Consider the following 14,845-nt stretch of genomic DNA (forward strand, 5'->3'; position numbering starts at 1 on the left):
TGAACAGGGATAGTGTAGGGAATTTGTGCCTGGATTCGAAGGAGATAGTAGAGTTCCTTAATGAATAGTTTGCTTCAGTATTCACTAGTGAGAGGTACCTTGACGTTTGTGAGGATAGCGTGAAACAGACTGATATGCTTGAACAGGTTGATGTTAGGCAGGAGGATATGCTGAAAAGTTTGAATAACATAAGGATGGATAAGTCCCCTGAGCCAGACAGGATATACTCAAGGTTGCTACAGGAAGCAAGGAAAGAGATTTTTGCACCATTGGCAATGAGCTTTTGTATTCTTACTGTCTGCTGAAGTAGTGCCAGATGATTGGAGGGTAGCAAATGTTATTCCGTTGTTCAAGAAAGGGAATAGGGGTAATCCTGGGAATTACAGACCAGTCAGTCTAATGTCAATGGTGAGCAAATTATTGGTGAGGATACTGTCAGACAGAATTTATGATTATTTGGAAAAGCATAATTTGATTAGAAATAGTGAGCATGGTTTTGTGAGAGATAGTTCATGCCTCACAGGCCTTATTGAATTCTTTGAGGATGTGCCAAAGCACCTTGAAAATAGGGCAGTGAATGTGGGTTTTAGCAAGGTGTGTGAGAAGGTAGACTCATTCAATAAGTAAGAATGCATGAGATACAGAGAAATTTGGCTGTCTGGAAACAGAATTGGCTAGCCCATAGAAGACAGAGGGTAGTCGTCAAAGGAAAGTATTTAGGCTGGAGCTCGGTAACCAGTGGTGTTCCGCAGGGATCTGTTCTGGGACTTCTGCTCTTTATGATTTTTATAAATTACTTAGATGGGGAAGTGGAAGGTTGCGTTAGTAAGTTTTCTGATGACACGAGGGTTGGTGGAGTTGTGTATAGTATGGAGGGCTTTTGTAGGTTGCAATGGGGCATTGACAGGATACAGAACTGGGCTGAGAAGTGGCAGATGAAGTTCAACCTGGAAAAATGAGAAGTGATTCATTTGGAAGGTCGAATTTGTATCCAGATGACAGGGTTAAAGGCAGGATTCTTGGCAGTGTGGAGGAACAGAGGGCTGTGTACGTCCAAACCTGTAGATTCCTCAAAGTTGCCACCCAAGTTCAACTTGGGATTAAGAAGGGTTGTTAAGAAGGCATATGTTGTGTTGGTTTTCATTCACAGGGCAATTGAGTTTAAGAGCCGTGAGGTTATGCTGCAGCTCTAATAAGCCTTGGTTAGTCCATACTTGGAATATTGTCTTCATTTCTGGTTGTCTCATTATAAGAAGGATGTGGAAGCTTTAGATAGGGTGCAGAGGAGCTTTGCCAGAATGCTGCCTGGACTGGAGGGCATGTTTTCTGAAGAAAGGTTGAGGAAACTAGGGTGTTTCTCATTGGAACGAAGAAGGTTGAGAGGTGACTTGATAGAGGTGTACAAGATGAGAGGCATAGAGTGGATAGCCAGAGACTTTTTTCCCAGGGCAGAAATGGCTATCATGAGGGGACATAATTTTAAGGTGATAGGAGGAAGATTTTGGGGAGATGTCAGAGATGTCTTTATACAGAGTGATGGGTGCATGGAATGCTCTGCCACTGTGGTAGTTGAGTCAGATAACGTTAGGGACATTTAAGCAACTCTTTGATAGGAACATGGATGATAGTACAATGGAGGGTATGTAGGTTAGTTTGATCTTAGCATAGGATTAAAAGGTCGGCACAACATCAAGGGCCAAAGGACCTGTACAGTGCTGTACTGTTTATGTTCTGTGAGTTGAAGTAAACATTGCTTCCTCAGAAGCTAAGCTTGGAAAATTTATAATGTTGGTCATGTAAATGGCGGAGAATTTTAAAACTGTGTGCTAAATCCTACTATCGTTTTGGCTTAAGTGTGAATCACGTCAAGTTTGCTGGAGGAATTAGGATGTGCACATTGTTTGCAGTTGCTGCCCTAAGGGGAAAATTACTATATTCAATGTCTGCCCCATCTTTCCAGAAGAACTTGACAGTCAGTGGATATTTGTCCTAAAGCCAGCATCTAAAGAGGTTGAGACATCTTTGAACGCCTGCTGCTACATGGAGGAACACTGACATTTGGCAACTGTCCTCCAAACATTAAGGAGAAATGATGGAGAAGGAGAGGCTGGCACCGCGTTTCTCTTTAGACAGACCTGGAGTTGGATGAGATAGTGCAGTGAAGAGGTATTTTATTTCTGGAAGATTGTCAAAGGAGGCTTTTCCACCAGACAATGCCAGCCTGGTCAGACAGTGCAACTGGGTCAATGTCATCTTTGGATTGTCACGACTGGGTTGCATTGCTGAAAAGTCAACGACCTCTTCTCCATCAAGGTAAGTGCCCACTGCTACCTCAGATAAGCTCCATCCCTGCCATTGCACCCACCTGTCACTAATACCCACACCCTGACACCTCATCTGTTGTATACATCTACCCTCACTTGCTCACTCATCATCCATCCTCTCACACCAATCATCCCGAATGCTGTGCACACTATCTCCTCCCACACTCCCACTCCCAGTTCACCAATGCAAACATCTGTATCATCCACTTGCACATTTCTCATTTATTCCCTTTATATCATTGCAGGAGAAAATATCCCAAAGCTGGGTGATTAACACCAAACAGCTGGAGGGGTGTCTGACATTCATGTCTTCATTTCATATGAGAAGAGAATCTTCGTCCTTGCAGGAGACGACCAGGACGGCACCTGCAGGGATGCTGGAACTTTCAAATACTGGCAATCAAATACGCACCACTTGTCATTCCTCTGCAATGCTGATCTTGACCAGAGTTCATTACAGGAAGTATGTGATTACACTGGAGGGAGTGCAAGGAAAATTCACCAGAATGTTGCCTGCACTGAAGCGGTTCAGTTGTAACGGGAGGCTGAATTGGCTCGGGTTGTTTTCTTTGGAGCAGAAAAGGCTGAGGGGGCACGTGGACAGGATGGATAGAAGGCAGCTGCCCATCTTATTTGAAAGGTGAGTAGCAATAGACAATAAATTTAAAGGCAAAAGGTTTAGAGAGGATTGGAGAAAAAAGAATTCAGGCAGTGGTGGAAATCTGGAATGCACTAGAAGGGTAGTAGATACAGGAAACGTCAACGTTTTAAAATGTACTTGGATGAATACTCAAAAATGTCGTAATATTCAAGGCTGTGGGCTAAGTGCTGAAGGGTAGGATTAATATAGATAGGTTGATGCAGCCTTGAACAGCTGAGGGACCTGCTCTGTACTGTATGACACAATGTCACAAGTGCACTGACACATTGGCAGAGATCCAGCCGCTTCCCTCAGAGGACAGTCATTAACTCCACGCAAAGATGATGCTCACATCCAGGAAGGAAGCATGGTACCAGCACCCCTACCAGCCCCAATAGTGTCACCTCAGTGGAGTTCATACCTGTGTTCAGTGTGTTATTGGAGGCTGCTGAAATTGGTAGGTAACCCTGTGGTCTTGGCACTGTCAAATGTAGTATAGATACACAAGGTGGATCTGGAACAACAGCCGAGTGTGTGGGACACAATGGCTCTCATTGCTCAAAAACTGGAGCAGTGCACCCTGAACAATTTGATGGCTGCCATCAAGAGACTGGTTCTCATTGGAGAGTTGTGCAAGCCTGCACTCCACCATCCCAGTCCAGATGTCTTCTCACACAAAGACATGGTGGTACTCAGGAAGCTACCTAGTATGGTGACGAAAACAAACCTTCCAAATCAGCGAGCTAACGTACATCCAGAACCTCAACCTAAGCTGCAAATCTTCTCAAAACTCGCTGATGGACTATATTCTAGGCTCTTTTGTTCAAAAAAGAAAACAAAATCGCAAACAAAAGGGAGTGAGTCTAAGTATCTGTCATAGGGAAAATGTTGGAATCCATTGTCAAGAAAGGAACAGCAGAACATTTAGGAACAGGAGTGAGCCATTCAGCCCTCATGCCTGTTCCATCATTTATTGAAATCATGGCTGATCTTTGATTCATATCCTTTAATACCTTCTTCTAACTAAAATTTATCTCTTTCAGATTTGAAATTAACAACCAATCTAGTATTAACTGCAGTTTGTGGATGAGAGTTCCAAACCTCCTCCACCCTTCATGCCTAAAGTGCTTCCAACCATCTCTCCCGAAAGGTCAGGATTTTTAGACTATGCCCTGTACTTCTAGAATCCCCAACCAATGGAAATAGTCTATCTATCCTGCCTTTCCATGTTAATATCATTCAGACAACCCATGAAGTCTAGGTATCATTCTTGTAAATCTGCATTGTGCTCACTGCAAGACCGTTTTGTCCTTCCAAAGGTGTGATGCCCAAATCTGCTCTCAATACTTCAAATGGGGTCAAACCAGGGTTTTGTATAGCTGCAGCATGACATCTGCATCCTTATATTCCAGTCAACTATATATAAAAGCCAGCATTCCACTAGTTTCCTAGATTATTTTCTGCAACTGTTTGTGGTTTTTTAAAGATCTATGCACCTGAACCCCCAAGCTTCTTTGGACATCCACTGTCTTAACTTCATTCCATCCAGAAAGTACTCTGACCTAACCTTTTTCAGTCCAAAATGAGTATTCTCAGATTTGCTTAAATTGAAGATCACTGTTTAGTCCATTCGCTTCATCTATCAATATCCCTTTGTAATTTTTTGCTATCATGTACAGTATCTACAATGCCACCTAATTTGGTGTTGTCAGCAAATTTGGAAAAATGACGTTCTTTGCTATTATCCAAGTTGTTAGTTATATGAATTTAGATGCCTTATTCCAATCAAGGAGGATACAAAAAAATTGTGTTTGACAAAGTTATTAAAGCTCTTTGAGGATGTAGCGAACAATGTGAATGAAGAGGAACCAGTAATATATTGGAAAGGTGTCACATCAAAGATTATTGCATGAGTTAAGAGTGCATGGTATAGGTTGTGGGGTGGCATTAGCACAGAGAATTGGCAAATAAATAAAAAACAAAAGGTAGAAACTTAAAGGAGTGTGGGTGATGTGAGCTGCAGCAAGACATTGGCAGAATCAGGTGAAAAATGTGGTCATGCCCATCTTGATGTCGAGATGTCTCACTCCACTTTTTATGCTTTTCACAAACGACGGCGTGAGATTCCCATTCGCAATGAGATGTCAATTCACAAGGATTAATGATTGTTAAACACCTTCTTAACACCACGAATAGCCTCATTTTCTCATCTTTCCAAACTTGTCAAACAAGCTCAGCATTGGGAAAACCTGACAAGGAAATCAGAGTGGGTTGCACCAAACTACTTCATGCTGGCTTAGGTTAAACCACAGCTCGACAAGATACATGGACACTGCCAGACTCATTACTTCTCCATAGTCAGCCCAAACGTCACCATAAGATCTGAAAACACATGCTTGAATTGCAGGATGCACCAACAACTTTCATTGAAAAGTTGAACTGAGGATACTTTGCGCACAGGGGAGACACCCAACTTGCACACTGGACTAAGCTGAAGCTCTAATAGCTTGTTCACTTCGCGCTTATGTGCTTGCTCATAGAATCTTGCTTTGCCTTGCCTTGACTAGATCCAGTGAACTAGGCAGTCTTTGTCTTAGTTTCTGGATTAGTGATGTTGGAAGAGCACAGCAGTTCAGGCAGCATCCGAGGAGCAGTCTTTGTTTTAGTGCCAAAAGTGAGGGATGTTCCTATTATTGTCTTGTCTGAATGGTGTTTGTGATGATTACAGATATGCAAAGTGTAGTCAAAGTGAAGTCTTTGTATATGTAAACACACATCAAATTCAAATCTTCAGACATGGAATATTCTCAGGAATATTTCTATTTTGCCATAAAATTGACAGCTAAAATGTTTTGGCTGTACTGTCTGTACTTGCTCTGAAATGCAAATCAACACTATTTTATTCTAAAGGGAAACTATTGATTAGACATTTTGCCAATAATATTGATGCAAGTGAGACTGTTGCCTTTCCCTTAATCTTTTATTACAGGTTTACAGACATAAGGTTTGGTACCGAAAATGCAAAAGATTGATAGCAGATATTGTGCCAATTTTTGTAAAGGCACAATTGAATTTGTATTAATTACAGAAGATTAAAGTAACTCAAGACTTATTGCTAATAGGTTTAAGGGAAGCATGATCAATCTCTAAATGATTTAAGGCTGATGGATATTGACTGTTGTCACTTCCCATTTCTCCTATTGAAACAATCAAAGAGCTGCAGATGCTGGAAATCAGAAACAAAAACAGAAATTTCTGGAAAAACTCAACAGGTCAGGTAGCATCTGTGGAGAGAAAGCAGAGATTCAAGATGGCAGCGACCCAGTAGGTCTGAGTCTGCTGAGCTCTGCCCAGGACCCAGACAAAGTAGGGTACCTACCTTCCGCTCACTTTTCAAACTATTAAAAATAGCTTTTTCCCAGCTGCTATAGTCATTTAGCACTAAACTTTAGCAGTTTGGTACATTGTAAAATGACTAAAAGTAAACGATCACGGAGTTTGCAACAGTGGGGACCACCACCTCCTTCCCCCCCCATCAGAGATTGAGAAACTTGGACAGTGTGGAGGGGCGGAATAATGAGCCGCGGTCTCCGAGACCGCTGCTGAATCTTCCGTGGGTCAGGTCCGGGCTCTGAACAGCAGATTGACGACCTCGATGAGGAGGAAGGCCAGCTTGTTGACGTTTTGGAGCAATGGCTCCCACAACTGCTGAAGCTGGAGTCTGAATTAGGCCTGGTGCGGGTTGAGTGGGCCCACCGGGTTGCTGTGCGCAGGCCTGGGTCAGACAAGCACCCCCGCCCAGTCCTAGTGTGACTCCAGCACTACAGGAAAAAGCAAACGTTGCTGGAGGCCTCCAGAGCTTTGGGGAAGTATCCCCAAGCTATGGTATCCAAGGAATCCAAGATAATGCTGTTCTAGGACTTCTCTCCAGTTGTGGTATGCAAGAGGAAGGCATTTAACGGAGTAAAGAAGCGTCTGAGGGATTTAAATATTCAGTATTCCATGAGATACCCGGCAACGTTGCACTTCAGCCACGGACAGTTTGTGTATAACTTCGGATCGCCGGAAAAAGCAGAAGAACTTTTGGATGCTCTCACATAGACTGAAGGATTTGAACTGTATGGACAATTATTTTATTTTATCCCCGTTTTCCTCCTCCCCCCTTTCTCTTTTTCATCCTTCCTTGGGGGCTTCTTTCTTTTAACTCTTGTTAAACTTGCTTGGTTTATCTGGTTGTTGAGCGATGTTTTTGAGTTTTCCTTTAATATTTGATGGGATTGTAATTTTATATATTTTATTTCATCTTGCTGCTTTGTTAAGAACACCTAGAGTAATAATATGGAGGGGGGTGAGTTGTTTGCCCACTTTTAGCTTCTGTATTATAAGACATTGGTATTTGTTTATCTTATTTTGCAATGTCTGGGCCGAGGGAATGGTTCTAGCTGGAAGGAGTTGTGGTGGGATTATTGGATGGTAGGAGTGCCCCCTGTGGACAAGGGGGAAAGTCTTCTTTTAGTTATGTCTTATGTTATTATTTCTTAGGAGTAGTTCTTAGTAGTTTTGATTTAGTTGTTTCAAAGGTTGCATTTTTAAATTTATGTGAATTGTTTACAGTCTCTACTCAATGCTTTTTGAGTGGGTTTTGGATTAGTGGTGCTGGAAGAGACCAGCAGTTCAGGCAGCATCCGAGGAGCAGCAAAATCGACGTTTCGAGCAAAAGCCCTTCATCAGGAAGAAAGGCAGAGAGCCTGAAGCGTGGAGAGATAAGCTAGAGGGTGGGGGTGCTGGTGTGAGCTTTTTGAGTGGGGTTCTTCCTTCTGGGGTGTCTCAGACTTTCTTGAACGATCATAGCTAGCCATTCGTTTAAATGATGCACCGGGAATGTTAAAGGGAGCCCCTCGCCAATTAAAAGGAAAAAGATTCTATCATGTCTTAAAAAAGAGAGGGTTGAGGGTGTCTCCTTTTTACAGGAGACACATCTACTTGATAAGGAGCATTTGAAGCTGCAGCAGGGAGGATTTGATCAGGTGTTCTTTTCACCTTTCAATTTGAAAAGGAGGGGAGTGGCCATTCTTATCCAGAAGAATCTTCTGTTCTAAATGTTAAGCCAGTTAAAAGAGGAGTCCGAATGGTTTATAATACTTAAAGCTCTAATATATGGAGAGGAGTACAGGATTTTGAATGTATATTGCCCCCCGGCACATCCTTTTAAATTCATAACAGATTCATTCTCCAAGTTGATGAACCTCAGGATGCGTAACATAATTATAGGGGGAGATTTTAATTGTATTATCAATCCCGAGGTGGACAGGATACCTAGGAGCTCTATGGCTATATCTCTGAGATATAGGCAGTTGGCTGATCTGAATAGGGAGTTGGGACTGGTAGATGTGTGATGGTATCTTCACCCTGAGCGTAGAGATTTACCAAAATCAATTTTTTTTTTGTCACTTCGACCTTTCTGAATTCAATATTGTCTTGTAAAATAGAGAATAAAGCTATTCCTGACCATGCAGCAGTGTATATGGAGTCGAGACTAGTGGTGACAAGATGGGGTTCCTGGTATTGGCGTATGGACCCTTTCCTACTGAGTTTCTAGAATACTTCTAGCAGAAATTTAAAGCTTTCTGGGACATTAACTTGGGTACGACCAGTGACCGCTAAGGCATATGCGCGCGGCTTGATCATGTCATATTCTGCAACCTGGAAAAGACAAAAGGGAGGACAACAGCGTCTGCCTGAAGGCAGCTGAGTCAGCGTATGTTGATAGGCCGTCCATTACTAAATTACAGCAGATTACGCCCTCAGGGTTACTTTGAATACCGCACTTACCTAAACTGCAAAGCAGAGATTATTTGAGCATGGCGATAAACTGGGCAGGTATCTAACATACCTTGTCAGAAAGAAAGAGGCTCCCCAATCTATTGCATCTATTAGAGAAGGTGCTGGTACTTTGACTTGTGATTCTAAAAAGTGATTTAGTAAGTTCTGTTTTGAGCTCCATCAGTCACTGAGGATAGAGTGAGGAAGATGGAGTCTTTTTTTAAAAGATTTGGTCCTTCCGGGCGTAACCTCGGAGCAAGTGTCTCCTTTGAATGCCCTCCTGACAACTCAGGAAGTGCAGGAGGCGATGAGGCAGCTCCAGAGCGGTAAAGGGCCTAGGCCAGACAGATTTCAGGTTGAGTTCTATAAAGAGTTTATAGATGAATTGGTCAGACCACTTATTAGATTAGATTACTTACAGTGTGGAAACAGGCCCTTCGGCCCAACAAGTCCACACCGACCCGCCGAAGCGCAACCCACCCATACCCCTACCTTTACCCCTTTAACCTAACACTACGGGCAATTTAGCATGGCCAATTCACCTGACCCGCACATCTTTTGGACTGTGGGAGGAAACCGGAGCACCCGGAGGAAACCCACGCAGACACGGGGAGAATGTGCAAACTCCACACAGTCAGTCGCCTGAGTCGGGAATTGAACCCGGGTCTACAGGCGCTGTGAGGCAGCAGTGCTAACCACTGGGCCACCGTGCCGCCCACAATGATATGTATAACTATTCATATAGTCAGGGTAGTCTCCTGCCCTCTCTGAGAGAGGCAAATATCTCTCTCATTCTTAAGAAAGGAAAAGCCCCAGATGACTATACTTCATATAGACCTTTATCCTTATTGAACGTGGTCTTTAAAATCCTCTCAAAAATGCTGGCATTAAGACTGGAGAGAGTTTTACCGTTTATTATAAAAGAGGATCAGACAGGGTTTATTAAGGGTTGCAGATCTACTAAAAATATCAGAATAGTATTAAATATGGTACAAGTCTGCCAGCAAGAACAATACCGGGATTAGTAATCTCCCTAGATGTAGAGAAAGCAAGTCGACCAGTTGGAATGGCCATACCATTTTTTATACTATGGAGCGGTTTGGCATTGGAGAGGTTTTTACCAAATGGGGTCGCTCTGTTATATAACAACCCAAAAACAGTGGTGGTTACCAACGGCATAAGATTGGATAGTTTTAGTGTTGGTTGAGGTTATCGTCAAGGATGCCCTTCTCACCACTACTATTTACACTAGTGATCGACCCGCTTTAGAAGTTATCCAAAGTGACCCCAATATAACGGCCCCAGAGGTAGGATCGGGCAAGCATAAAATTACTCTTTATGCGGATGACGTCCTTCTTTTCTTAAATGATCCATTGACATCTGTGCCCCACTTAGTTCAAATGGTTAATTCATTTGGTATGTTTTCGGGTACAAAATTAATTTTACGAAATCAGAGGCCATGCCGCTAGGAGGTCTTACAGCATATCCAATTTTGGATCCTACTTTCCCTTTTGGTGGTCACTGGGAGGTTTTCTCTATTTAGGTATTTTTATTACCCCAGTATTTGGTGAGCTACATAAAGCATTTATAAGCATTTATTGGAGAAAATAAGGCAGGACCTCCAATTTTGGGAAGATATCCTGGTTAAGAAGAACAGCTTTGGTAAAGATGAATATTCTCCCTCGCCTATTATACCCCATGAAAATGCTTCCTTTGATCTAGCCGAGACAGGTGCAGCGTAAGCTTTATGGTTGACTTGGTTCTTTTATTTGGGTGGCACAGTGGTTAGCACTGCTGCCTCACAGCGCCAAAGACCCGGGTTCAATTCCCACCTCTGGCAACTGTCTGTGTGGAGTTTGCACATTCTCCCTGTGTCTGCGTGGGTTTCCTCCGGATGCTTCGGTTTCCTCCCACAGTCCAAAGATGTGCAGTTTAGGTGAATTGGCCATGCTAAATTGCCCGTAGTGATAGATGAAGGGGTAAAAGTAAGGGAATGGGTCTGGGTGGGTTGCTCTTCGGCGGGTTGGTGTGGACGTGTTGGGCCGAAGGGCCTGTTTCCACACTGCAAGTAATCTAATCTAAGTAATCTAATCATGGATAGCCCCTTATTAAATTAGATAAGTTGCAGCTCCCCAAGTAAGGGGAGGCCTAGATTTTCTTGATTTTAGGAAGTCCCAACTGAGTTCCCTGCTATCATATGTGGCTGATTGGGTCTCTTGTGATCCACAATCAATTTGGCTGGATAGCAAGACTTCCCGAGCAAAATGCCCCCTCATCACTCTATTATTTATGGATAAGATGAGAATTATCATGGATCATTGTAAAAACCCAATTATACTAAACACAATAAAAGTTTGGAGGATGATATGACAGGGTGAGGGTAACTTACAAAAAACCTCCCCTTTTACTCCAATAGTGGGAACATTGGGATTTCAGCCAGGCTTGACAGATGCTGGATTTAAAATTTGGGAGTCCAGAGGAATCTCCTGCTTGGGGAGGTCATGACGTCCTTCGAACAGTTGCGTCAGAAGTTCAGGTTACCTAGCAAGGACTTCTTTTGATATTTTCAAGTACGAGACTTCGTACAAAAAAAAGACAACATTGATGACTAATCCTTACAAATCAGATATGGAAAGGAGAGTGCTTCGACCGATGGGTGCACCCTTAGTCAGTACTCTCTATCACCTGTTAGGTAATAAGGTATTGAAGGACATGGAACGTCTATATAAAACCAGGACTCAAGAATTAGGGATGAAAATCTTCTTAGAGATTTGGATGGATATCTGGGAAAATGCCAGGAAGGTCTCTATCTGCAATAGGACTCGAGCTATTCAATTGAAGATACTTCATAGGGCTCATATAGCACCAGAGCGGCTTGCATAGTTTAAGGCTGGAGCGTCCCCAATGTGCCCTAAATGTAAAATAGAAGTTGGTACTCTCACTCGTTGTTTATCGACATGCCATAAAATTCGTAGATGCTGGGACAGTGGAGCAAATGCCTTGGCAGAGATTTTGAAAAACCGAGATTGGGTTGGACCCAGTGTGTCTCCTTTTGGGCTTTCCAAATCTTCCTTCTCTAGATGCATAGGGAAATAAATTGTTTACTATCCTCTCCTTTTGTGCAAGGAATGGCATTTTAGCAAGTTGGGTATTGGAAAGTCCCCCAGGGCTTTTGAATTGACATAGGATAGTTATGGAACATATTCCCCTTTCTTACGAATATGCTGCAGCAAAAAACGGAATTGTATTATAGAACATGGCGGCCCTTCTTGAACTACACCGATGCAGATGTATTGGTCAGACTGTCTAGAGCCTTTGTTTAGCCATGAGGATGATGTTTGTCGGTTCGGGGGCCCCCTGGGAGGAAGAATCCCGCATAAATAAGGGTCTTGTTATGACTTGATATAATTTTAGTTTGAATGTTTATTTATTTACTTTTTTTTGTTGTTATGTACTATACTGTAGTTTGTTTTATATACTGTAGTTTATTTTATAAGAAAGTCTTCTTTCTTATATCTTATTTTGTTTTGATATTTTGTAAAGTAGCTAATTAGTTTTTTAAATTTATATTGATGCTGTTATTATATTGTAGAGTGGTTACACTATTTTGTATTAATTTTGTTTAAAAAAAACACAAATGCAAAAAAAAAATTTCAGAACAGTTGTAAAGGAGGATCATTAGGCTTGAACTCTGCTTTCTCTCCACAGATGCTGCCAGACCTGCAGAGTCTTTCCAGCAATTACTGTTTGTGTTACCCATTTTTTCCTAACTGATTCCTTAAGTTGTCAGTTATCCTCAATTATTTTTGTTATTGTCATTTCATGGCTTTTGTTTTTACTAAGGTTGTTTGAAATGTTCTTTACTACTTTGTTATTTAAACATGGAGGCATATGCAGTCGAGATCCAATTATTGATACTTGACTTACTTGAATTGTATGATTACATCCAAACTCAATCATGAAATGTTGATTTCCCTACTAATCTTACAGAAAATTCTTGGAATGTATAGAGGTTTGTCTTCTAGTACAGTACATTAAGTAACCAACTAAAGATCTATATTAGATATTTAATTTGATCTCAACTCAAATTACATCATCTTTTTGAAAGTGTCTTTAGGGAAGAGTGACTATAATATGTTTCAATTTTATGAAGTTAAATCCAGGTCTTCAACCTGAACAAAGCAAACTGTGAAGCTATGAGGGGTAAATCAATTTAGCTGTGGTAGATTTGGAAACTGTTAAAAGGTATGACAGGAGGCAGAATTAATTAGATTAGATTCGTTGAGTATAGAATAATGTTACTTCTAAGGAGTACATGATTGTGACTACACAGCAGTCTAGAATGTATCACTTGTTGAATTAAGCAAGCTGCTCATAATTATTTCCAATTCCAAAGCATCTGTCAGGTTGTTTGCTGCAGTTCAGCTTGATATCAAACTTTGCTTAATGATGTTCCTGCTTATTGTTTACTGCATTATAGTACTATGTAGGTATGTTTTTATTTATTGTATTCTCATTGTCATCTGTCTTCTGTTCCAGTGATATTCAACACAAGCTCAAGGAATAGCACCTCATCACAACTTGTTGCTGCCTGGCCATAATATTTACTTTAACAGCAATGAAGGTGCTAGTTTCTCCTGAAATGGGTGCTTCCAATGGTGTACTGATGCTTGGAGGATTGAATGACCAGCAGATTGGAACTAGGAAGAGGAATGTGCAATCCCCTTTTTTATTTGAAACACCATAATTGTGAAATGGACTGTACCAATAGTGTAAAATGTTACACTAAGAAGGTGGTCATTCATACAGCCAGATCATCAGCCAAACAGTTGAATGAGGACAACACTGCCAGTTGTGAAGAGCACTTCCATTACCCTCAATTTCTGTTTCACAGCCTGTACTGCCATTCAATTAGTCAATCACCAATCTCCTTGCCTGTCCACTCCCTGTTTTCTTCAATTCCCCAAGAGCTTCTATCTCAGGTAGAGAATTCCAAAGGTCCATAAACCTTGGAATGAAAATATTTCTCCTCAGCTGAGTACAAAATGATCAAACCCTTATCCTGAAGTCATAGAGCTGTATAGCATGGAAACAGACCTTTCAGTCTAACTCATCTATGCTGACCAAATATCCTAAATTAATCAAGTCCATTTGCCAGCATTTGGCCTGTACCTACCATCTAATCCTTCTTATTCATGTTCTCATCCAGATGTCTTTTAAATGTTGTAATTCTGCCAGCCTCCAGCTCATTCCACACATACACAAACCTCTGTGTGAAAAAGTTGTCCCTTAGGTCCCTTTTAAATCTTTCCCTTCTCACCTTAAACCTATACCCTCTAGTTTCAGACTCTGCTACCCTAGTCAAAAGACCTTGGCCTATTTAGCCTCTCCCTATAGTTCAAAACCCAACCTGGCAACATCCTAATAAATCTTTTCTGAACCTTTTCAAGTTTCACCAGGTCCTTTCTTTAGCAGGGAGACCAGAATTGAATGTGGTATTCCAGTGGTGGCCTAACCAATATCTTGTACAGCCTGACACTCTGCCTGTGTTCCGTATTCCTCAGCCAGGGAAACACTTCTTAGTGTCCACCCTGTCAAGTCCACTGCAGGTTTTAATGTTTCAATAAGATTATCTCTGAACTCCAGTTTACTCAAACTCCCATAATAGGACAACCCTTTTATCTGAGGAACCCAAATCTAATGAACCAACGACTGTACTGTCTGCAATGCAAGTACATATTTTCAGAATTTTAGGAATCAATATTGCAGTGTGATCTCACCAAAACCCTGTACAATTATTCATTCTTATACTCCAAACCACTTGCAATAAAGACTAACGTGCCATTTGCTATCCTCATTGCTTGTCTTTACTGGAATGGTAACTTTACGTTCTTTACGTACAACCAAGTGCTGCTGAACATCAACATTTTAATGACTTAAAAGAGTGATTCTGCTTATCTATTATTGTTTCATACTTTGGTAAAATGTGAGATTTTTTTTAATGTGATATTTTATAACTTTATCCCTAGTCAGTTCCACAATATATTGTAGGATTTTT

The 14,845-nt window shown here is 41.5% G+C and overlaps 1 long non-coding RNA gene across 1 annotated transcript; it reads left to right on the top strand.

The window, feature by feature from the left end:
* Nucleotides 1-1,972: 1,972 nt before the first annotated feature.
* LOC122559223 (uncharacterized) lies at nt 1,973-14,613 on the top strand. The gene is made up of 3 exons (XR_006314376.2): nt 1,973-2,313; nt 2,570-2,964; nt 13,327-14,613. It is a non-coding gene; the product is annotated as an uncharacterized LOC122559223 (long non-coding RNA).
* The last annotated feature ends 232 nt before the right edge of the window (nt 14,614-14,845 follow it).

Source organism: Chiloscyllium plagiosum, unplaced genomic scaffold (genome assembly GCF_037043375.1).
Source record: "Chiloscyllium plagiosum isolate Xiang-an unplaced genomic scaffold, Cpla_swu_hap1 HiC_scaffold_14, whole genome shotgun sequence".
Lineage (NCBI taxonomy): Eukaryota > Metazoa > Chordata > Chondrichthyes > Orectolobiformes > Hemiscylliidae > Chiloscyllium > Chiloscyllium plagiosum.